The sequence below is a fragment of the Eriocheir sinensis genome, chromosome 14 (assembly GCF_024679095.1).
Source record: "Eriocheir sinensis breed Jianghai 21 chromosome 14, ASM2467909v1, whole genome shotgun sequence".
Taxonomy (NCBI): Eukaryota; Metazoa; Arthropoda; class Malacostraca; order Decapoda; family Varunidae; genus Eriocheir; species Eriocheir sinensis.
The window spans coordinates 21,318,284-21,342,587 of record NC_066522.1 but is presented as its reverse complement, the minus strand read 5'-3'; the positions used below and the strand labels follow the sequence as shown (position 1 = coordinate 21,342,587).

Genomic DNA, 24,304 nt, shown 5'->3' with positions numbered 1-24,304 from the left:
CTCCGCTCCGCCTCACAGTACCAACACCTATCTCTTCCTCTCATATGTTACCTATAGCTAACATATGGGAGGGAGAGATAGGCGTTGGGACCACATACCCGTAGAGAGATGGGGAAAAGCACGGTCCAGTAGAGTAGGGAATATGCGTCATTTTACTGCGTCCCGTCCTGGTGTCGGTGATGGTTCCCGTGTGTAACTTCGTGCCCTTTTGTGAGTCCTCGCCGCGGGGTGGAGGTGAAGGGAAGGGGGTTTCTCTTCTCACGTTGACGCGCCCGGAAACCTCCTTATAGTAGTAATTGTAGTGGTAGTAACGTGTTCCCTTGATGGGGTTAAAAGGGTGACTACGATAAAGGAAAGTGGTGGTGGTGGTGATGGAGGTGGTGGTGGTGGGGATGGAGTGGATGACTGTGATTTGCATAGTAATTTGGTCACGCTTAACTGTCTTCAACTTTCATGTCTTCTTTTTTTTTTGTGTTTTTTTCTGTGCGGTTTTATATTAATTGTCAGTATCGCGTTCTGTTTCAGCGTCTCCCTCACTCCCTCCACAAGTGATATATATGTTTTTTTTTCTGTTTTGTATTTACGTTTTCATATCTCCGCTCTTCTTAATATATTTTTGTTTCTATAACTCTCCATGATATTGTGAGGGCATTATTATTTAGGTTAGGTTAAGTTAGGTAGTTAATCTTCATATTTTCCGCATTAAAAGTTATCTTAATATTTTCTGATAGATTTCTTTGATATTGTGAGACCATTATTTTAGTAGGTTAGGTTAGGTTAGGTCAGGTTAGGCAATTTATCTTCATATTTTCCGTATTAAAAGTTGTCTTAAGATTTCTGATAGATTTCTTTGATATTGTGAGCGCATTATTTTAAGTTAGGTTCGGTCAGGCTAGGTAATTCATCTTCATCTTTCCTTCATAAAAAGTTATCTTAATATTTTCTTATAAAATTCTTTCGATATTGTGAGAGCATTATTTTAGGTTAGGTTAGGTCAGGTCAGGTTAGGTAATCAATCTTCACATTCTCCTCGCAAAAAGTTATCATATTATATTCTCCTCGACATTTCTTTAATATTGTGAGCATATAATTTTCAGGGCGTAAAAACAGCGCATGAAATTGATAAATGGCGGCGTGGGAGGGAGGAGCGATCCCCGTCACGCTTTTTACTTGTCCTTCCTGTTTGTGTTCTTGTTCTCTTGGTGGAAATTTTCGGTAACAAGCACAAACAAAGGAGGAGAAATGTATGTATGTATATACGTGTGTGTGTGTGTGTGTGTGTGTGTGTGTGTGTGTGTGTGTGTGTGTGTGTGTGTGTGAGGGAGTGCAGACGCTGTCGCTTCAGAAACTCACCTGTCGCAAGCAATTGAGATTCAGGTAAGCGATCACTGCGTCAATATGATGAGTTAAGCGAAGCGTGAACTGGATGGACTAAGCAAGTGGGCAGGCAGGTGGGAAGGCAGGTGGGTAGGTGGGTAGGAGAGTGGGTTGGTGTGTCTTCAGTAAGGGCGGCGGGTTAAGGCAGAGGATGAGGCAGGGTGAGTGAGTGAGTGAGTGAGAGGCGAGTGTGAGGCCAGAGTCGGTATTTTCAGACGCTTTCGCCTCTCACATCAATTACTTTGAAAGGCCAAAGAAGAAATCAATCAGGCTCTAATGAGTGTTCTTTTAGGTTCACGGTACAGAAGAATGGTCAAACTACCACCAGGGTCATAAAACTACCCCTACTACATATGTCCAGAACTTCTACGAAAGCCTGTCAAATATGTGCGTTAGGGTACCTACCGATCTGTTTGATAAGAGTATGACCTCTGACAGATCCAGCTTCACCTTCAGAGCCTCACGTCCCCTTGACTCGGCACGTGAAGGGCGGGGAAGATTAGGAATGTTGGGCAGCCCGGCGCGTTTTTCAAATTCCCGAGATGTTTGGTGAAAGTTCGGGTGCTGAACTTTCACAGAGGGCGAAGAGGTGTGTGTCGAATGTCCGGGGGGTGAGGGAGGGAGCGGGGAAGGGAGAGAGGAAAGGTAGGAAAGGGAGGGAGGGGAGCGTTCTTGGTTCTTGGTGTGAGGGTGAGGAGGAGAAGGGAGCATGGGATGGGGGTGGAAAATGCAGTGAGAAAAGATATAAGAAAGGAAGGGATGCTGCTGAGGACGCTGCTAAGGGACAGGAGATAATGAGATGAGAAAGGGATTAAATGACATGGTGATGGAAGGATGGAAGGGTTATAGATAGAAAGAGGAAAGGGAGGAGTGTAAAGGGATAGGAAGATAGATGGAAAAGATAGAGGATGGGAAGAAGGTGGATAGGAATTCTTTGGTGTGAGTTATGATGGAGGAGGAATTAAGTGGAATGGATTAGGTTTAGAACCGGTGGAATGGACGATAGGTGGAAAGTGGAAGTTATATAAGAGAAGAAGAAGAGGTAAGAGATAAAGTGGACAGGTAGGTATAGGAATGCACAGGTAGGAAGGCATGCAGTCAGGTAAGGTTCAAGAGGTCCAGTGCGTCGATTAATGAGATGATGATGATGATGACGATGATAATGATGATGGTGCATAATGACTGGTATGTGCGGTATGTGTTTTTTGTGTACGGTGAAAAAATGTTTAGTGGAAAGTATTGATTGTAGAAATAGTTGTAGTAGTAGTAGTAGTAGTAGTAGTAGTAGAGGCAGTTCAAACATCGACATCCGCTATACAAACATTACCAATCAACCGAGTCTAACTAAGGTCGGTATGGTAAAACGCTGTCGCCTCCCACATCAACTATATACAATCCAAACGCCGAAAAGAGGATCAATCGGGTTCTAATGAGTGTCTTTATATGTCCATGGTACAGAAGAAGGATCAAACTACCACCAGCGTCAAAAAACTAACCCTGGAAATGCCTAAAAACTCCTACGAAAGCCTTGTCAAATATGTGAGTGCTTGGGCGTCGCGTCGAAATGTTTAGGAATACTGCGGCAAACGTCTTCCTTAATCGGACTCACACGTGGAAAACTTGTGAGAGAGAGGGAGGCTGGTGGGCAGGTGTGTTGGTACCTTGGTGGGGGTGTTGCGTCGCACGTCAGAGGGGGAGGGAGGGATGGTGGGTGAGAAGGTGGAAGGGTGGAGGGAGGAAGGGAACGGCTATAAGGAAGAGAATGCGAGAGAGGGAGAGAGAGAGCGTGAGTGGATGATTATTATTACTACGCAAAAACCTCTGAAAAGCCGAGTCATTACGCCACCTGACAGAGAGAGAGAGAGAGAGAGAGAGAGAGAGAGAGAGACCTTATATACAGACACTCAGACTAACAGAGACACACACAAACTATCAAAAATAAAATAAAGGGCTTTTGACCCGTTCAAGGTTAATGCCTCTATAAATAACTTAGAGAGAGAGAGAGAGATGAGGTCATTACTATAATCTGATGCACTGTAATTTGGTGTCGACATTATAGGATAGCGATAACAACGTCCGCCTCGCCCTCTCACTCTCCCTTCCTCTCCCTCACTACGTCAACATCTCCCTCACCCTCTCTCTCTCTCTCTCTCTCTCTCTCTCTCTCTCTCTCTCTCTCTCTCTCTCTCTCTCTCTCTCTCTCTCTCTCTCTCTCTCTCTTTCTCTGACCAGCGGACGTGTTCAGTGAGGTCACCAAGACAACGAAGCTCAAATAATCATGACACACACACACACACACACACACACACACACACAGAGAGAGAGAGAGAGAGAGAGAGAGAGAGAGAGAGAAAGCCGCACAATATCTACCATTCATTGTCATCATCTTTTTAACTAGAACGTAACTAACACCACGTATTTTTTTTATTATCATGATCAGTCTTTTTCACTAATCATGGTCCGTTAGGGTGTTCTAGAATCTCTCTCTCTCTCTCTCTCTCTCCCTACCGTCCCGAACCCTAGTGCAAAAGGCTTAACTAATTGCCCGGTGGAAGCTAGTCAGAACATTTATAAGAATAATAACAAGAAAAGAAAAAGAACAAGAAGAACGAAGAAGAAGAAGAAAAAGAAGAAGAATCAATCACACAATACAAACAAAGCAAAACAAAACAAAAAAGAAAAAAAAATCTGTCTTGCGTCAATTACTGATCTTGAATGAACAAACAAACAAAAAATAGAATTGCTAATCTATTAAAACTGAAGAAAGCTTGAAAACATCCTGCATCCGCTTCAACCAGGAGATACTAACAGTCTAACATACATCCGCATACATACATACATACAGACAGACACACACAGAGAGACAGACAAAAGCAGAGTCAGTCGCGTGTATTTTTTTTATAGTAGGAACAAGGCGAGTGAGTGACCGTCATCCTTGTTGTTTGTTTTCGCTCGCTAGCCAAAACAAGCACACACTGGGGCTGGTCTTTTCTCGCTGCAACCCTCCCTTCTCTCTCTCTCTCTCTCTCTCTCTCTCTCTCTCTCTCTCTCTCTCTCTCTCTCTCTCTCTCTCTCTCTCTCTCTCTCTCTCTCTCTCTCTCTCTCTCTCTCTCTCTAATCATTATCATCTTCGTCTTTCTCTTTCTCTTCCACCTCCTCCTCCTCGTCCTCCTCTTGTTTTTCTTTTCTTTTCCCTTTACTTTTCATTCTTATCCTTCTTTGCATCTATCTCCACCTCCTCTACTTCTTACTTTTCAACGTCTCCCATTTTCTCCTTTTCGTCTCCTTTCTTTGCTTATCTTCCTAATTCCCTTCTGTATCTTCCATCCCTTTCCTCATCTCTTCATTGTCTTCTCCTTTTCTTCACCTCTCCATTTCTTCCTCTTCTTTTTCCTCTTTCCTGTCCTCTCCTCTCTTTCTCCTCTCCTCTGCTCTTCTCTATTCTCTTCAGCAGTACACACACGTTTCCCACACACCACAAGGCCCTTTTACGAAAGCCCCTTCTTCTTCCTTCTTCTACGAATCTACACCCATCATCATCCCTCACCCCTTCAAAGCCGCCTCTATATTACAGCCCTAAAGTCTTTCATTACTATTACAAGCCACCCATCACCTCCACCACCACCAGCAACAACCCCTTCACAACCACCTATACTCCCGGGTCGGTACTGTTGGACGCCTCCACCCCTCACATCAACTATTTCCAAAGGCCAAAAACGCGATTAGCCGGGTTCTAATGATTGTTTTTTGAGTTCACGGTACCCTCACCACCACCACCACCACCACTATCACCACCACCACAGTCTCATACCATCTCTCATCTCTCATCACCAGTACAACACCAACTCCATCACTGCAACGTCGTCAGGTACTCTCTTGCAGTGTTACCAGAAGCGTGTGTAGATCCTCTCTTCGGTTAGGTATGCCAGCGTTGATACTCTGAAGGTCGTGTTTTGTGTTGATAATATGGTGGTTGTGCGTAGCTGTATGTGTGTGTGTGTGTGTGTGTGTGTGTTTCTACGTATCTTTCACACACACACACACACACACACACACACACACAAAGGGGAGTACAGGAGGGCTCATTTGTATTCAGCTCCACAGCCGTATTAAAACATTCAATTTGTCTTGTCACCAGCACCAGAATTACCTTTATGCTCCTCTTAATTAACCTGTGCAGCCCTGATCGCTCCCCTTTCACCTGCTCTTCTTACCTCTCCTTCCCCTCCCTTCCCTCCTTCCTCCCTCTTGGCTTCGTTAACGACTTCTTATTCTTTGCTTTTGCTGGTTTTTTTTTCTCCTCTCAACCCTGCTTTGTATTTTATCTTCATTCACCTTCTCTTCTTGCCTCTCCTTCCCTTCCTTCATTCCTTCCTCCCTCTTTCCTTTGTTTACGATTTCTTATTCATTCCTTTTTTTGTCTGTTTTGTTTTTTCACTTCCTCTCAACCCTTCTCTTCTTTTTCTCCTCCTCTTCTTACTTCTCCTTTCCTTCCCTTCCTTCCTTCCTCCCTCCCTCTTTCCCTTGCCTACGACTTGCTATTCTTTCCTTTTTCGTCTCTTCCTTTCACTTCCTCTCAACCCTGCTCTCTCCTTTTCCTCTTCTTTCACCTTTCCGTTCTCCATTTCTTTCTTCCCCGTTTTTCCTGTCTTCTTTTTTCCCTCTCATTATTCATACTTCCCTCCTTTGTCTCTCCCTCTCTTCCTTCCTTCCTTTTTTTCTTTTACGCTTGTGTACCCTTTCCTTTATCCGTTTTCTCACCCCTTGTCTTCTTCTCTCCCTCCTTTCCTTCCTTATCTACGTTCCCTTTCCTTTTCTTTACTCTCCCTTTGCTTCCCTCTGCTTCCTCTTCTTTCTCCTCTTCTCCCTTTCTCTAAAGTCTACCGTCTACCACTTCATACCCCTCTCCTCTTTATCACCCTTTTAACCTCCTCCTCTTCCTCCTCGTCCTTCTCCATGTCTTCCTTTCTCAATCCTTCTCCTTCCCTCTCATTTATTTTCCCCTTGCCATTCTATCTTTTCTTACTTGTTTTTGTCTACCGGTAAAACTTCATTCCCTTTGTTTCCTCCCTTTCCCCTCTCCTTTATTACCCTTTTAAACTCCTCCTCCTCCTCCTCGTCCTTCTCCTTGTCTCCCTTTCTCAATCCTTCTCCTCCCCTTTCATATATTTCCCCTTTCCTTTAACTTCCTTCCCTTGCTTCCTCTCAGTATTTTCTTATGTGTTTTTTGTCTACTGTTACCACTTCACCCCCTTTGTCCCATTCCTTTCCTCTCTCCTCCTCCTCGTCCTCCTCCTCGTCCTTCGCCGCTTTCTAGGCAAACACTTGCTTTCCATCCTTGACCCCAGTGCTTTAGATTGTCCAAGGTCAGACTGCGACACGGCAAACAGAGGACGTTGAAATGAGTGTTTGTCTATGTGTACAGGGGTCGGGTGGAGTGTGTGAGTGTGTGGTGTGTGTGTGTGTGTGTGTGTGTGTGTGTGTGTGTGTGTGTGTGTGTGTTTAAGTCTCTCTTGAGGTCAATGGGTATAATTGTTTTCATGGTTTTGTTTTTACCTTTGTTTTTATTTTATGCTGTTTTGATGTTTTTTTTCATGTATATTTTTCTTATTAATTTTTTTTGTCACCAACTTCATCATCACTAGTTTTGTCATTTTCTTCTTGTTCTATTTGTTATTCTTCCTCTTTCTTTTCTTCTTCTTCCTCTTTCTTTTCTTCTTCTTCCTCCTCCTTCTCCTTCTCCTCGTCTTCCTATTACTTTTCGCCTTCTTCCTCCTCCTCCTCCTCCTTTTCCCCTTCCTCCTTCTCCACCAAGCGAAGGGAGGAACAGGAAAAAGAAAAGGAAGAGGAAGAAGAGGAAGTCGACAACAAAGCATTGGAAGACAAACAAATAGGAAACCGTACACACACACACACACACACACACACACACACACACACACACACACACACACACACACACCTGCTGCAGAGAATGTGTGTATGGAGGGGGGAGGAACCACAGAGGAGGAGGGGGGGGGGGTTGAGCAAACAGTGAGAGAGAGAGAGAGAGAGAGAGAGAGAGAGAGAGAGAGAGAGAGAGAGAGTTTTCTTTCTTTTTTTTTTTTTTTTTGCTATGTTCGTGATCTGCCTCTGTGTTGTAAAAAAGAATAGAAAGGAAAATCAGTTAGGCTCTTTATTTAACTCGCTCCGATTATTGTTTTGTTCTGCTTCTTTTTCCTTCTTTCCTTTTTTTCCCCAATTCGTTCCTGGCTAATTGATTTCGCGTTGTCACGGCTCGCGCATTGAACGTTTAAAAACTTACAAGTCGTGACGGATGATGATGAGAAGAAGAAAAAAGTTACATATAAAAAGCTGAAATTCTTATGTCAATGTGTGTAATTAAATATCTTGCGACTACTACTACTACTACTACTATTGCTACTACTACTACTACTACTACTACTACTACTACTACTACTACTACTACTACTACTACTACTACTACTACGAATACTGGTAATGTTTATGCTAATACTACCACCGTGAATTATATAGCGATGTTAATAGTTTCAATAGTAACATTAGTATTAGTATTATTAGTATAGTAGTGGTAGTAGAAGCAAGAGATACGATAATAATAATAATAATAATAATAATAATAATAATAATAATAATAATAATAATAATAATAATAATAAGTACAAGAACGAGTCGGTTATTATCATCATTATCATCATCAGCAACATTCCTTGGCCTCGTCCTTCCTCGGCAAGGGTCACGGAGGTCAAATCTTGTGTAGGTGTTGGCGAGTGCATGACCTCAGGCCCGTCCCTCCCCTCCTCCTCCTCTCCCCTTCTCCTCCCCTTACCCTTACCTAACCTCCTCTCATCCTCTCCCTTCTCCTCCCTTCTCCTCCTCCGTTTATCCTCTTGACCTTCTTCTCTCTCTCTCTCTCTCTCTCTCTCTCTCTCTCTCTCTCTCTCTCTCTCTCTCTCTCTCTCTCCATATTCCTCCTTCAATCTTTCTTTTTCTTCACCTCCATAATCGATCTGCCTCTTCCATTCTTCCCTTTGAGCTAATTCTTGCTTTACTCTTTCTCTTTTCAATATATCTTTTTCCTGAGTTTGTTTCTTTTCCTGCATTTGTCTGTTGGTTTCTTTCTTCTTTCTCATTTAAGTCTCGTCTCTTTGTTTATTAGATATTTTTCAGTTTTATTATTTTTTGTTACTCCACTTCTCCCTTTCTTTTTCCTTTTCTTTGTTTCCATCTGTGGTGTTTCTTCCTCTTCTCTCTTTATCCCCTTTTTCTTCATTGGTTATCCTGTTTTATTTCCTGTTTCCTTCTTCTATATTTTCCTGTTGGTCTCTTTCCTCGCCATCTTCGTCTGTTTCTCGTTTTTTATAAATAGGTATTCTTCTTTTGTTACTTTTTATTGCTTCACTCCTTTCTCTTTCACTTCATTGATTTCGTTCTTTTTTCCTGAGTTTTCTTTTTCCTTTTTCTCTTATCTTTTCCTGTTGGACACTTCCTTTTCCACTTCCTCATTCTCTCCTTTCTTCCCTTCCTCCTCCTTCTCTTCCTCCTCCTCGTCATTCCTCTCGTAAACCGTTTCATCTTCTCATTCTCTCCATCTCTTCTCTCTCCTTTTCTTTCCATTCCTTTCCTCTCCTTTTCCTTCCATTCCTTTCCTTTCCCTTCCTCTCCTTTTCCTTCCTTTCCTTCTCCTTTCCTTTCTCAGATTTTCCTCTCCTTTTCTTTCCCTTCCTTTCCTCTCCTCTTCATTCTCAGTTTATCTCCTTCCTTCCTTTTATCTCTCTTCTCCTCTTTCTCACTTCTCTACTAACAATGACCTCTGCTCGTCAAGGTCACTCACTCTTCTCGTTCCCTTCACCTGGTGTGTGTGTGTGTGTGTGTGTGTGTGTGTGTGTGTGTGTGTGTGTGTGTGTGTGTGTGTGTGTGTTTGCTTTGCTTCGCTCGGTGTTTGATTTTTCTTTATTTTTTTTCTTTTTTTTTCACTGTAAGAAATTCTGCTTGTAATTGTTTTTTTCGTGTTTTTTTACTTGTCATTGTTTTCATTTTTCATTTTGTTACTGCGAGGAATTTTTATTATTCTCTCTCTCTCTCTCTCTCTCTCTCTCTCTACCCACTACTACTACTACTACTACTACTACTACTACTACTACTATCACTTCAACCAAAACACCACCAACATTACCACCACCACTACCATTATCACCACCACCACCACTACCGCAAATCACATAACAGCAAACACCAACACCGCCTGCTTGCCTGCTTACCTGTCTGCTTGCCTGCCTGTTCACATTACTTCCGGGTCGTCAGGGAGTGATTGGCCTGCACGCTTTCACTCCCTTTTCCCCCTACCTTCCTTCACTCCCTCCCTTTCTCCCTTCTTTTTCTCTTCTTTTCCCTCAATTGTAAACTATGTACCTCTTCCTCTTTTGCCCTCTTTTCATTTCTCTCTTCTCTTCTTTCCCCTACTTCCATTCCCTCCCTTTCTCCTTTCCCTCTTTTATTTTTCCTTCTTCTTTCCTTTACCTTCATTCCCTTTCTCCTTTCCCTCCCCTCTTCTTCTTGCTCTGGTTTCGCGTTCTTCTTCTTCCCTTTTTCTTCCCCTTTCCTTTTTTCCCCTTCTCTTTTCTTTCTTTTCTTTTTTGCCTTCCTTTTTCCTCCCTCTGTTTCTTCTCTTCCTTTTCCTTCCCTTTTTTCTTTCACTCCTCCGTTCCCTCCCCTACTTTCCTTTTGGTGGAGTTCCTTTTTCCCTTCACGTAACGTCTTTCATTCTCCCTCCCTCCTTATCCTGCACCTTCCCTTCCCTTAACTTTCTTTGTATTTCTTCTCCTAGTTTTATCTTTATATTTCTTAACATCTAACACACACACACACACACACACACACACACACACACACACACACACACACACACACACACACACACACACACACACACACACACACACACACACACACACACCCTTCCTAATTTTTCTCCTTCCAGCTGACTTCCTTCCGCTTCCACTTATTCCTCCCCTTCCTCTCCCATGCAGTCCTTTCTTCCTCCCCTTCCCTTCCCGTCCCTTCTTTCACTTCCCTTCGTGCATTACCTACTCTCTTTCCCTCCCGCCCGCAGACTCGCTTCCGGCTTTTCCTCCATTTTTTCCCCGAACTCCCTCACTCGGAAAATTAATGTTTACGTTGAATGCAGGAAGTTGTTGTTGAGTTCATTCTTCGCTCCTCTTTCTCCTGTTGATCTAGGGTTGGTATTCTGAGACGCTACTGCCTTTCATATTAACTATTTCCAAAGGCCAAAAAGGAGAGCAGTGGGGTTCTAATGAGTGTGTTTTTGAAGGTTCATGGTAGAGAAGAAGGGTCATACCGCCTCTAGGGTCATTAAACTACCTCTGGAAATGACCGAAACTCCTATGAAAGCCTTGTCAATTATGTGTGCTTGCATGGGCGCCTGAACGTTTAATACGGACCCTAGTTAAGACATATATTAAGAAGGTGATTGCGAGACTGAATGAGCTTAAATTAAACAGTATCGGTTTGTAGTTTCTTAAATATAGATAGATGGATGTATAGATGTATAGATAGACACACCAATAGTACAAAGTTCTTGATATCAAATCCACCACAACCTGAAGCGAGTCTAAAAGCAATGCTGTATCGATAAAGGTCGCTGCAAGGTACTATATGAACTTGTATTACTGGGTGTCGTGTTTGAGCCTCGCGTGGCCCTGCAGGTAATACTGAGTTGCAGGTATATCAGCGCAAGGGAGATGTACCGGTTGTTAACGTGACCACGCACTGCCATATGCGAGCTGAGAGTGACCTGGACTGTCGGCCATTCATCACTTCGGTCGTTGTTCTTGTGTGTGTGTGCCGCTTGCTGTGCTGTCTCGGGCTCTTCCTCTCTTCTGCCTTTCCTCTCCTGGTGGTGGTATTGACTCTTTTTCAGTAATGTCCGGCCCGCTGCGGAATATAATTAGAATTCTCCGGTATTTCCTCGTTTCCCCCCTACCTGTGTGTGTGTGTGTGTGTGTGTGTGTGTGTGTGTGTGTGTGTGTGTGTGTGTGAGAGAGAGAGAGAGAGAGAGAGAGAGAGAGAGAGAGAGAGAGAGAGAGAGTATGTGTGTTGGTAGATAGATAAATATATACATACATAGATAAACAAACATAGATAAATAGATAGATAGATGGGTACGTTCATAGTTGAAGTAATTACATGATGGCTACACGAATAGACAAACAGATAGATAGATAGACATTATTGTTTTTTAGGTGCTTCAATGGCCCCAGTCCGATGGTGGCGCTGGCGAATTTTATTGATAGTGGCGGCCGATAGCTAGATAGATAGAGAGCCAGACAGATATCAATTACCCGATGGTTGCGCTAAAATGTTTTCTCCGTCACGCACGCAACAGAGTGCGTCAAAATATTTCGACACGCAAGAAGCAGGAACAACAGAGCGATATTTTGCTACACTGAAACGCGACCCAAACTTGTGTTGTCTTAGAGCGGCGGGGGGTGGGGTGGGGGGGAGAGAGAGAGAGAGAGAGAGAGAGAGAGAGAGAGAGAGAGAGAGAGAGAGAGTAGAAAAAAAGAAATCAAGCGTAGGAGGATAACAGAAAAAGGAATCAGAGAGAGAGAGAGAGAGAGCACAGACGCCCCAGCAACACACCGATAAGCCACATTCCAAACATACTCGCCTGATTTTGGTTTTTGTTTTAATATTATGTTTTTGTTTTTTTGCCTATTGTGTGTGTGCATGTGTGTGTGTGTGTGTGTGTGTGTGTTTCTCTTACACACACACACACACACACACACACACACACACACACACACACACACACGAAGCTTATGTGTATAGTACAGGCACACTAAACATTTGATTTATGAGGTTACCAACATTTTCCTTCACCCTCCCTCCTCCTCCTCCTTCTCCTCCTCCTCGTCCTCTTCCTCCTCTACCACCTCCTCCTCCACAAGCGAGCATCGTCCACCAGGGTTCACGCTGATAAAGGGAGAGGTGGAGAGACATACCAGGAGGGTCTTGCGTTAGTGTGTGTGTGTGTGTGTGTGTGTGTGTGTGTGTGTGTGTGTGTGTGTGGTTGTGTGTGTGTGTGTGTGTGTGTGTGTGTGAGAGAGAGAGAGAGAGAGAGAGAGAGAGAGAGAGAGAGAGAGAGAGAGAGAGAGAGAGAGAGAGAGAGAGAGAGACACGACCCCTCAAGTAAATACACAAATAAAAAGATATATAGACAGATAGATAGATAGATAGACAGATAGATAGATAGATAGATAGATAGATTAAGAGCAGAATAACGGAACAGCAGGTGAACAATTGAACAACACAAACAGACAGGTGAGCAAACACGAAGACAGACACATGAATACACAGGTGCGCCCAGGTAGGCAGACAGACAGACTCACTCAGGTAAACGGATAACGTACACTGCGAGGGGGGGAAAGGAAGACAAAGGCGGTTTTATTTTCTAACTTATTTTTGTATTTATTTATTTATTTTGTTGTTTTGTTTACTTTTTTTGTGTGTGTTCATGTGGTCAGTTATTTGTTATTTATCCATTTCTTGTATTTCATCTTCAATCAGTCTTAAAAAATGTTCGTCTCTATTCCTATCTATATCTATGTTTCTATCTATTCATCAATCTATCAATATTTTTCTATCTATCTCACATATTATATCTATTTATTGGTCAATCATTTTATATATTCATCTCTATATCTATGTAGCTGTCTTTTTATTTTTACCTGGATTTATCTATTAGTTAGCTTCCTGTCAATCTATCTCTGTCTGTTTATCTATTCGCCGGTTTAACTAGTCTATAATTTTACCTTGATTCTGCTCACTTTTATGTCTTTAACACGGTAATGGAATATATATGATGATAACTAACAAAAGAAAGGAGATAGATGGATAGAAAGACAGAGAGACAGGCAGACAGAGAGACAGACTACCCTCAACTCTACATCTTTTAACTAGTCTGTAATTTTACCTTGATTCTGCTCACTTTCATATATCTTTAACACTAATAGAATATAAATGATTATAACTAACAAAAGAAAGGAGATAGATGGATAGAAAGACAGGCAGACAGACAGACAGACAGACAGACAGACTACCCTCATCTCTACATCTTAAAGAACTCAAGTCGCGTCCATTCATTCCCCACAAACAAACAAACAAAATAAAAATCTCTACTCGGGAGGGTAAGTTACACCGCAAGTAGGGAACGCTTACGAGTGCAACGGAGAAGGGAAGAAGGGGAGGAAAGGTAAGGGAGGGAAGGTGAGGAGAGAAGGAAGGAGGTAGGGTAGATAAGTGGGAGGTAGGAAAGGAGAGGAGAGATAGAGGGAGGTAGGGAAGGGAAGGAGAGGGAATGGGAAGAGAGAGAAAGAGAGAGGGAGTGTTAGGTAAGGGAAAGAAGGGAAGGGAAGAGAAAAGAAAGAGGAAGGGAGGAAAGGGAAGAGAGGGAAGGAAGGTAAGGAAAGGGAGGGGGAGGAAAAAGGGGGCTAAAGAAGAAATGGAAGAGAAAAAAAGGGGGAAGGGAAAGGGAAGAGAGAGGAGAGGAAGAAAAGGGCAGCGTGTGTGTGTGTGTGTGTGTGTGTGGGTCTCTGTGTGTGTGTGTGTGTGTGTGTGTGTGTGTGTGTGTGTGTGTGTGTGTGTGTGTGTGTGTGTGTCCCTTTGTTACCAGCCGTTTCAAAACCTTCGCTATGCCTACTATTGAATGGGCAAGGTCAGAGAGAGAGAGAGAGAGAGAGAGAGAGAGAGAGAGAGAGAGAGAGAGAGAGAGAGAGAGAGAGAGAGAACGTCGAGGCCTTAGAGCGGAAGACTTACACGAAGCTAAAGAAACACAGAGGCGAGGAATCCACAGCAGCGAACTCAAACCGGCTTCAGGAGATTCGGAATCCTTTTGTGTTGATCTTTATGGAGTGGATTTAAAAGTGGACTCGGTGCTGGAAAATGTCTGAAAAGTAAAGTAAATGTATGTAAAGTAAGGTAAAAGTAAAATAAATGTTTCTAAATGTAAAGTAAAGTAAATGTAAAGCAAATGTTGTATAGTAATGTAAAGTAGATGGGAAAATAAAGTAAATATTTATAAAGTAAAGTAAATGTAAAGTAAATGCTTGTTAAGTAAAATAATGTAAATGTTAAGTAAATATAAAGTAAATGTTCGTATAGTTTATAAATTCGGTGCTGGAAACTGTTCGTAAAGTATTCATGATTTTCTTTTACGTTCCATTTAACTTTTTTTTCTTTTCTGCTCCATGTCTATTTTTGCATTCATTAATTGTTCAGTGTCACTCTTTTTTTTCTTCAGCTTAAACTTCCTCTTTCTTGCGTGATGATTATGTTGTTTTCCTCTTTTTCTCTCTTTTAATGACACGTTTTTACTCAAACCTTCAACTCATCATTTTTTTCCCTTTTGTTCACTTCCTCCTCATTTTCTTTCTCGTGGCAGACAACATTCCTTCCGCGTCTTCCTCACCTTCCTCCTTTTCACTTTTGTTTTCTCTTTCTGCCTTTTTAACTTAATGAGCTGTCGTACCCAACCAAACCCTCATTTTCTCTTACACTGTTTCCTCTTTTTCCTGTGTCCTTTCTTTCCTCGTCATTATCTTCCGTGACACACTCCTTCCTCACTTCCTTACCTTATAATTATCTCCCTCGTCAATGTCTTATCTCTCCTGTCTCTGTCTTTCTGTCTTTTTGTCTCTCTGTCTCTTCCTCACCTCGCTTTACTTCTCTCCTTCCTCTTTACTCCTCCCTACCTACCACCTCCCACATCCCTTCCTCCTCCTCTCCCTTCCTCCACCCTCCCAAGCACCCCACCCTGACCCGCTCACCTTCACCTCCGCACTACTCATAAAAGTGGGTCACGCAACATCACCTGACTCACGGCCTTCACCTGTTGAGTCCCGTGAGTACTGATTGGCTTACACTCACACACCTGGACGGGAGCGCTTTGTGGTCTGTCGAGTTACCTTTGCCTAATGAGCCGTGTTTCGTTCCTCTTACCTGGTGTTTCTTTAGTGCTGGTTCACGTGTGTTGGTGTGTGTTGTGTGTGTTGTGTGGCAGGTGCGTGGTTGTGTTGTGTTGTGTTTGTTGTTGTTTTGCTTGCTTAGTTGTTTGTTCGGTCTTGGGGGTGAGTTGTTAGAGAGGGTGTGTGTTTGTGTGAATGTTTTTTTTTTCTATTCAAAGTAGGAAGTAATTACGATTTTCATATATTATTTTTTATCTGATTTTTATGTGGGTGATTACTGGGTGCCTTCTTCTTCTTCTTTTTCTTCTTTATTTAGTTATTTTTCATTAATTTTATCATTAGTATTTTTTTCTCGGTCTTTTTTTTCACCGCCCAATGTTGCGACTACTACTACTACTACTACTACTATGCATTTTACTCTCCCCACTACATGTATACACGTCAATCAGGCAGACTGTCGGTATCCTTACACATACGTATTTAAAAACAAAAAGAAAAGTAAAAGTGAAACAGAGCAGAAGGTATATTTACGACACAGGAAGTAACGCAGCTCGCTTGGGGGAGGGGGGGGGGGAGAAGGGGGAGGGAGTTGAGGAAGAGGGAGCCAGTCATGCTCTCAGAAAGGTCACGGAACACACACTTACGAGATCTTGTCTGTTAAAAACGGGTACTTCCACCACCACCACCACCACCACCACTTCCAATGCTCTTTTTCCTTTCCCTGTCAGCCTGTCAGTAGCAAGACGAAAGACAGTAGTTTCCTCTTCGCAATCTTGGTTATTAACTGTCATGATCTTGAAAAATAGTAAAGGGACGTCTGATTTAGTAAGTTGTCTATTGTGAGCGTTGTAAAGAAGATTCTGCAATGTGTATGTTAGAGACATTTTTTTTTTTTTTCGTTTCCTCTTTTTTTTTATTATTTGCCCTTGAGCTGCCTCCTAGCCTCTAAAAAAATAAAGAAAGCAATACATCCGGATGAAATAAAACCAGAGAATTAAGTAATGTTTATTTTTCTATGTATCCGTATATCTGTTTTCACTGTCCGTGGGGCGAACGGCAGGCACTGACCTTATCCCTTTTGTGCTGCTGTTGTTCGTATTTACAATGATGAACGAATACAAAGAGAAGAGAAAGAGAATTAGGCAACAACGTGAGGCTTCCTAGAATAGAAGAGTCGGCCCTGGCATCTCTCGCGTCTGAAGTTTTCTCTCGAGTGGCGTTGTTGTGCCGCGGCTCGTTTTCTTTCGTGGGCTGACTAACCAACCTTGGGTATTGTTGGCCTCCTGCGCGCTCTTCCTTCTTCCTCCTCCGCCTTCGTCCTTCCTTCCTGCCTGCCTGCCTCTTTACCCCTCCCTCCCCACACACGCACTCTTTTCGCCCTTCCTCTCTAGAAGTGAAAAAAATATCGTTCAACGTTCCTTATTAGGGGTCGTTCTTCCAATCTTTATTTATTTATTATCGCCCATTCATGTTTTTTTAACGTATTGCACACTGAAATAGCGAATAAAAGGAGAGTTGCTGTTTCGGGGATGATGTTTTAGTAGTGGTTCCTTATCGATATTACTACATGTTCAAAATTGGAAAAAAAAAGATCATATCAGAAATGACGAGGGAAAAATAAAGTAGCCCAGAAACTTTTATTTATGGCTACTACTACTACTACTACTACTACTACTACTACTACTACTACTACTATGACGAAAGAGGTGCCACAGGAGACAAAAAGTAGTGAGACATCAAAAAAAATTAGGAAAACGAAAAAACACGAAAACAGGAGATGAAGCAGGCATGAAGAGAAGAGAAACAGAGACACCATAGAAGAAGAAGACATATAAAATTAAATAAGGAAGAGGAAGAGGAAGGGGAGGAAGAATAATTATGAGACAGGAGACGAAGGGAGGAATATTTGTAGATTTACCACCCAACCAAGATTTCCTATAAGCGGTGCCATGGTGGTGGTGGATGCTGAAAATAGATTATGAAGTAAGTGGACACGAGATCGGAGGGTTGACGTCAGGGTGAAAGATGGACACAGCTGAGCGAGAGAGAGGGAGGAAGAGAGAGAGGGAGAAGGGGAAGGGGCAGGAGGTAAAGGTTTAAAATGTGATGGGCTTAAATGAATCAGTGTAAGCAATGGTGATAGAGATTTGTTTTTGTATACTAAGGAAATGGACTGTGAGACGGCGATAAAGATATGGTTTATTTAATTTCAGCGTGTAGTTCTGAGAGTGGATGTTTTCTTTGATGTGTCTCAATTAAAGTCCGTTTCTTCCTCGCGTTTCTGAATTTACTTACCCGAATCGTCCTCACTTGGCTTGCATTGTGTCCTCTGATAAGGCTTCCCCTCAGACTGTTTTGTTTGTACACGCGGTTCAGTGGAGTCAAATGCTCTGTCAGGTCATTGGTCCGTATTCTCAAACGTATCGGTCTACCACTACGACTATTATCCAAGGCCACAGAGAAGATTAACCGGGTTTTCATGGGTGTTTTGTTTCCATTCAAGATGCAGAAGCCGTGTAAGACTATCACTGGCGTCACAAAATAGTCCATGAAAATTCCAGCAGTTTCCACGAGAGGCTTTTCAAACAGGGGAACATGGGAATCGCGTAACTGACTGCTCTTTCGGCCACCTCTTCGGGTTCTTTACAGGAGCAGCGAGTAGCGGGCTTATTTTTTTAATTGTTGTTTCCTTTACTTTGTGGCCTTGTGCTGTCTCCTGAAAAAAAAACAAAAAAACGGGTTATTGAGTCACTTTACGAATGGACGCGCATCTCATGGCCACTAATCTTCGTAGGATCGAGAATATTTGGGACTGCGACATTGCTTACTCCCACATAAAAGCATGATCCCTATATGGTCCACAGAATTCAGTAGCCAGTAAAAAAATATAAGCCAACACATAATTAAATCACGACATTATTTTCTTTTATCTCACAATCAGTCGTGTAAGTTGATTTTTCCCCTTTTCTTCGTATATACATTTCCCGTTAGAAGTAGTGTTTTCCTCCTTTTAAGATAGCTTAGAACGACCAACGTGACCCTTATGAAACCGCTTCAGCAAAGGTTGTTAGAACTCCTCTCGTAGGAATTTCTGGCTTGTAATTCAGACCCGTAATTTTGGACGATTTTTTGTAGGGCTAGAGAGTAACATAGGTTCATGAGGGGAGGAGGGGAGGGGAGGGGGGCAAAGCGAGCATGCGCAAGGGGGGTGAAATCGTTTTGAATAATAAGCACTTTTAGAGGGATTTTGAGACCGATATAGAAAACATTGGGAAGCTATATCCCCCCTAACCCCCCAGAAATTACGGCCCTGTGTACATGTGTGTTTAAAGGCGCCCATCGAGATAAGTTACATAAGTAGTCCCTGCGATCCCCAAATATACACTAACACACCTTTTCACGAGGCGGCCTTCACGTCTCGCTTCAATATATTTCCTGCCAATGCCACCCACACCCATTAGCGGTTTATTTTTATTTCATTTTATCCGCAAACCTTTACGTCTGTTTTCAATACTACTTCTTGCCAATGCCACGCCTCTTATCGGTTTATTTATTTAATTTTTATTCACCAACATCTTTGATAATGCGGCTTTTACGTCTCCTCAGTCGTTCTCGCCAATGCCACACTAATGAGAGGTTTGTTTTTATTTTATTTTGTCAACACACCTTTTAATGAGTCCCTTCTTCGAATCGCCTCAGTCAATATTCAGTTGCAATACTCCATCTTTTGATTTTTCGTTTTGTTCAGAATTCAGACTTGTGACTCGCGTACCTATTTTGTACAGTCAAGGCGACAGCTCAAGCACCGTTGCCAGATTATCGTACTCACGGCATAGTATTGACCGGATTTTGACGCCTAACTATTGCCAAGAAACATCAGGAATTAACTATTTTTAACGATAAACATAAAGGACTCTCGTTATTGGGGCCCAGGAGACAGTTTCTGGGTCGGAGGTTGGTAAATATACGAGGCTGAGTACGATGATCTGGTAACGTTGAACTCAAGGGTAAAAACTAAACTAAGCTAAAATTGAAAACACTATACTCAGACAATACCACACTAATTATAGGCTTAATTTTGTTTTGCTTTGTATGCCAATAAGTGTTGAGTCGTGGGTTAGGAGAAGGGGTGACCCAGCAAAGTTTCTATTTCTCCTTCGCTTTTTATACTCGTAAATCTCAGTGAATGGCTCAAAGGACGGGGCGACTCCTCATGGATATATTTATTTTTCGTTTTTTATATGTTAGTAAATCTCGAACAAGTGGCTCAAGGAAGGGACACATCATAATTTATATACTTTTTTCTGTGTTTTATATATCAGTGAAGCTCGTACAAGTAGCTCAAGGAAAGGGACACATCATAGTTTAATATATACTTTTTTCTGTGTTTTATATATCAGTGAAGCTCGAACAAGTGGCACAAGGGAAGGGGTGGCACATCATAGCTTCTTTTTTCTTGTTAATATATATTAGTAAATCTCAAACAAGTGGCTCAGGGGAAGAGACACATTATAGTTTATTTTATCTCTGTTTTATATGGCAGTAAATCTCAAACCGTGACTCAGGGGCGGCGTGATGCGGGCGAGCGATGACCTGCACGGCAATCTTGGCTCGTTGTGGCGCGCAAAAGCCTAAACACGTGCACGGCGCTAACCTTTAAACTTGCTCTGTAACTAACTTGGGAGCTCTAGAGTAAGATAAGAGGGACGTGCTTGCTTTCTCTCTCTCTCTCTCTCTCTCTCTCTCTCTCTCTCTCTGGGTCGGAGGCTAGAGGACAGTAACAACCCCTGGCACGCCTCTTTCCCTTAGTCTGCCGGTTATTTATTCTTTTAAGGCACCGGCACCGCCAACACGTTTGTGCCCGGCGAGCCAGCAGCCAACCATCCCGCCCGTCAGGGGACCCGCTCACCCGCTGGCTGCTTCTGTCCCTTTCTGTCCTTTCACTCACGCACACACACACACACTCACTTGATTTTTTGAACGTGGTAACAGTCTTTATAAAAAATACTGTGGCTGATTTATCCATTTTGACCCATTTTTCAAGGCGTAGTTACTTGGTTTTGTTGATTTTTTTTATTTATTTATATCGCTTTTTACGAATGAGTTTTTTATACGTCGTCTTGACTCTGAAAATTCATCACTTATATCGAACTCCCGTCCCTAAAAAGAATAAAAAATGCCAGACTACCTACATATATAGCCGTTAATGATTACTAAGTTATACCACGTTGAAAAAATCTGCTCTCTCTCTTTCTCTCTCTCTCTCTCTCTCTCTCTCTCTCTCTCTCTCTCTCTCTCTCTCTCTCTCTCTCTCTCTCTCTCTCTCTCTCTCTCTCTCTCTCTCTCTCTCTCTCTCTCTCTCTTCGGTGTTACGTAAAGCCATCGGTCCGTCTCAGACTCTCTGTAGCGTCGTTGTTGTGTCTTCAAGTTTATCGCTGGCGACGCTGAGGCTGGAGGTCGAGGCGAGGTGTGTGCGTGAGAGGTGCAGCGCCGCGCGGGACCTCCGAGGGACTGTGCCGGGAAAAGAGGGGAATGAGGGTTTAATAATATGAATATACGTACACCTCGCCGGGGAAAGTCACTATGGCGTAGCACCGTATATTGCAACGCAGCACTTGATGGCGGCTTGAAATCTAAATATGATAATGCTCCCGTTTGGCATGCTTTCTCTGTTAGTGCAGGATTGTGCGGGGGACATTTTTTTTTAATGGAGTATATGCTGTGTTTTCTCTCACTGTACAATAAACAACGTGGCACAACGCGATTCAAAGCAAAACACAGAATAATCAAAATAAGTCAACAGATAGACAGATAAATAAATAGACAAAGAAAGAAAGACAATAAAAGAAAAGTAATGGAACTAGAATACAAAAGAAGCTTAAATAGGTAAATAAATAAGTAGATAAATAGACAAATAAAAAATAGTAAAAATAAATTAGTAAATAAATAGATAAATAAATGAATAAAATTAGAAGATAATAAAAAAGTGAATGAAAATGGAATATAAAAGAGGTTAAAATAAATAAACAGTAAAATAAATGAATAAAACAAGACTAGTAAAATAAGTATCAGTGAAATTAAAATAAAGAACATGGTCTGTGCAAGGTAGACTCAAGCGCGGGCCAAGCGTCTGGGCGCCCTCCTAAACAACAGTCAGTCGGTCTCGGGACGTCACGAACTAACAAAACTAACGAGGAAAGTCAACAAAATTCCGGGTTTCGTTGATCACATTTCTCGCAGCCTAAAATCAGAACGAGTAAGATCTTTCCAGAATAAAACCAACCCGGCAGTCCACATTTAGTCCAAGGCATTACCGTACATCGTAGTTTCCCACCTCGCCGGAGATACCGTGCTACTAAATTTCTCTCTAGCAGCTCGGGTGTCGCCATAAACATGTGAGCTGTACAAGGTGTGTTTTTTTCTGACTATGCAGCGAGGATGAAACAAGCCCCCAGCTGCACCCTTAGGGACAGTCACGGCGTCAACAGCCACTACTAGTCATCGTAAAAATCATACTCTATTCAGGAAAATTTGTACCGAGGACTTGAATGCCAGACACGCACATACTCACTCATACATACATGGTTAGAGGCAGTGATTAGCGGGGTTATTTTTTTCCCCCTTGAGCTGCTTCCTTTGCTGTAAAAAAAACATACATACATACATACATACATACTTATATACAATCATACATACATAAAGATGGTTAGCAAAACATACGGAGTCTACTCAAGCCAGTTCTCAATCTTTTGTACCCTTTCTCCCCTATTCTTACCTTTCCTTACCCTTCCCTAACCTTCCCATCCTTCCCATTCCCTTTCCTTCCTTTCCCTTACCTTTCCTTCCATTCCCTTCCCTTACCTTCCATTTCTTTCCCTTACCTTTTCTTCCATATTCTTACCTTTCCTTACCTTCCCGAACCCTTCCTTCCTCTCCCTTACCTTCCCTTCCTGTCCCTTCCCTTCCCTTCCCTTCCTTTCCCTTCCCTTCCCTTCCTTTCTTTTACCTTCCCTTCATTTCCTTCCCTTCCCTTCCTTTACCTTCCCTACCTTTCCCTTCCCTTCCCTTTCCTTCCCTTCCCTTACCTTACCTTCCATTTCTTTCCCTTACCTTCCCTTCCTGTCCCTTCCCTTCCTTTCCCTTCCCTTCCCTTCCCTTCCTTTCCTTTACCTTCCCTTCCTTTCCTTCCCGTCCCTTCCTTTCCTTTACCTTCCCTTTCCTTCCCTTACCTTCCATTTCTTTCCCTTACCTTCCCTTCCTTTCCCTTCCCTTCCCTTCCTTTCCCTTCCCTTCCCTTCCTTTCCTTTACCTTCCCTTCCTTTCCTTCCCGTCCCTTCCTTTCCTTTACCTTCCCTTTCCTTCCCTTACCTTCCCTTCCTTTCCCTTCCCTTCCCTTCCTCTCCCTTCCCTTCCCTTCCTTACCATTTCCTTCCCTTATGCGTCTTGACACAGGCGGGGCTCTGATGGTTCCCGGGGCACTGTGTAACCTGCCTGCGCCGAGCATACCCTGGGCCTCCTCTCGTTGTTAGAGTGGCTTTTCGTGGCCCTCACTTCACGGCCACCTCCTCATAATGTTTACAGAAGTAATGTATAGATAATCTTCACCATTATTAATACTTGAATGGCCGTCCTACTCATGTTTATCATCGTTGTCTTCACCTTCCTCTCCTCCCCCTCCCGTCCCTGGCACTGTTGGAACCTTTGGGCCCCACTAAAATTTGTGTAGCGGGGAGGAATTCTATCTCTGCCAAGGCCAACTCTCCTCCTCCTCCTCCTCCTCCTCCTTTCCTGCCCGTGTTTTTTTAAGGGTGACTAACGGGTTGCCTCCTGCGGCTGAGTGTTCGGTCGCAGGTGTTTGCTCAGGGTGTTGCCTCGTGGGAGGGTTTGCTCGTGCTCAGGTTTCATCAGGTTGTGGCAACAGGCTCGGTGACACAGATCGTTGCGGTGATGATTATGAACTCTTTTTGTCTTGATGCTTTAAACAGAAGGTCTTTTGCTATTTTTGACGATTTGACGCTTTGTTTTGATGCATATATGGGCACCGAGAACTCACTTTATAACGTCAGGTGCGCCGAAACAAGCTAGACGAAGAGATAAACACAGAGAGAGAGAGAGAGAGAGAGAGAGAGAGAGAGAGAGAGAGAGAGAGAGAGACATAAAAAGACTGGGCTATTTCCGATGACTTGATGCCTCGTTTCCATTTAGCAGATTACGGGCACTGAGGACTAGTTTTTTTGGGGGGTTACTGTCCAAGAAAACAAATAAACAAGCAATGAATGAAAGAATAATTGAATGAATGGGAAAATCAGTGAATAGTATAATTATAGCTTTTACACAAACTATCAGCTGCGTCTTGCATTGTATCATCCGTCTTTGCAACTCGAATGCTCACTGTTTGTCGCTTGTGTCGCTTATACTAATCGACAACCTTTTAGCTCCTCGTCCTCATCTTCGTCCTCATCGGTGTGAATGTTCTGTGTGGCTCCTTGTCCGCTTGATTCACTGTGTCCGCTCATCCACATCGTTTCTGCCTCTCGTGTACTGCAAACGCACCTTCATCCTTCAACTAAGCCTTCGCCGGAGCTTCTTGTGTATATTCTGGTTTATTTTCGGCCTCCTGCATGCGTGTTTCTCGTGTCCGTGTACTGTGGGCGGACCTCCATCCATCGTCCTCGCCTCCGTCATGGCTACGCGTCGCTGGTGGCAAGACGGAACTCAGGGTGCCAAGGTGACATTCCGCCCCGTTACACCTCGCCGGGTTTTTTAGTTGTTGTGGTCGTATAGGTGTTACGCGTTAGTATTCCGAGCTCGTAGTACCATGGTGACCTTCCCTCCCGTAGCTTCCCCTTGTCACGCCTCTGTCACCGAGTTTTTGAGGTGGTGCGATCGTGTACGTGTTACCTGTTGATGGCTGGTACTCT

The 24,304-nt window shown here is 43.0% G+C and overlaps 1 protein-coding gene and 1 long non-coding RNA gene across 12 annotated transcripts in view; one reads left to right on the top strand and one right to left on the bottom strand.

Annotated features, from left to right (window-relative positions):
• LOC126998622 (microtubule-associated protein futsch-like) overlaps positions 1-24,304 on the top strand; it is a 129,803-nt gene that overhangs the window by 53,513 nt on the left and 51,986 nt on the right. The window lies entirely within an intron of this gene.
• LOC126998626 (uncharacterized) lies at positions 12,491-22,422 on the bottom strand. Its single transcript, XR_007752954.1, has 2 exons — positions 17,679-22,422; positions 12,491-16,770 (listed from the first exon to the last, which is right to left on the bottom strand). It is a non-coding gene; the product is annotated as an uncharacterized LOC126998626 (long non-coding RNA).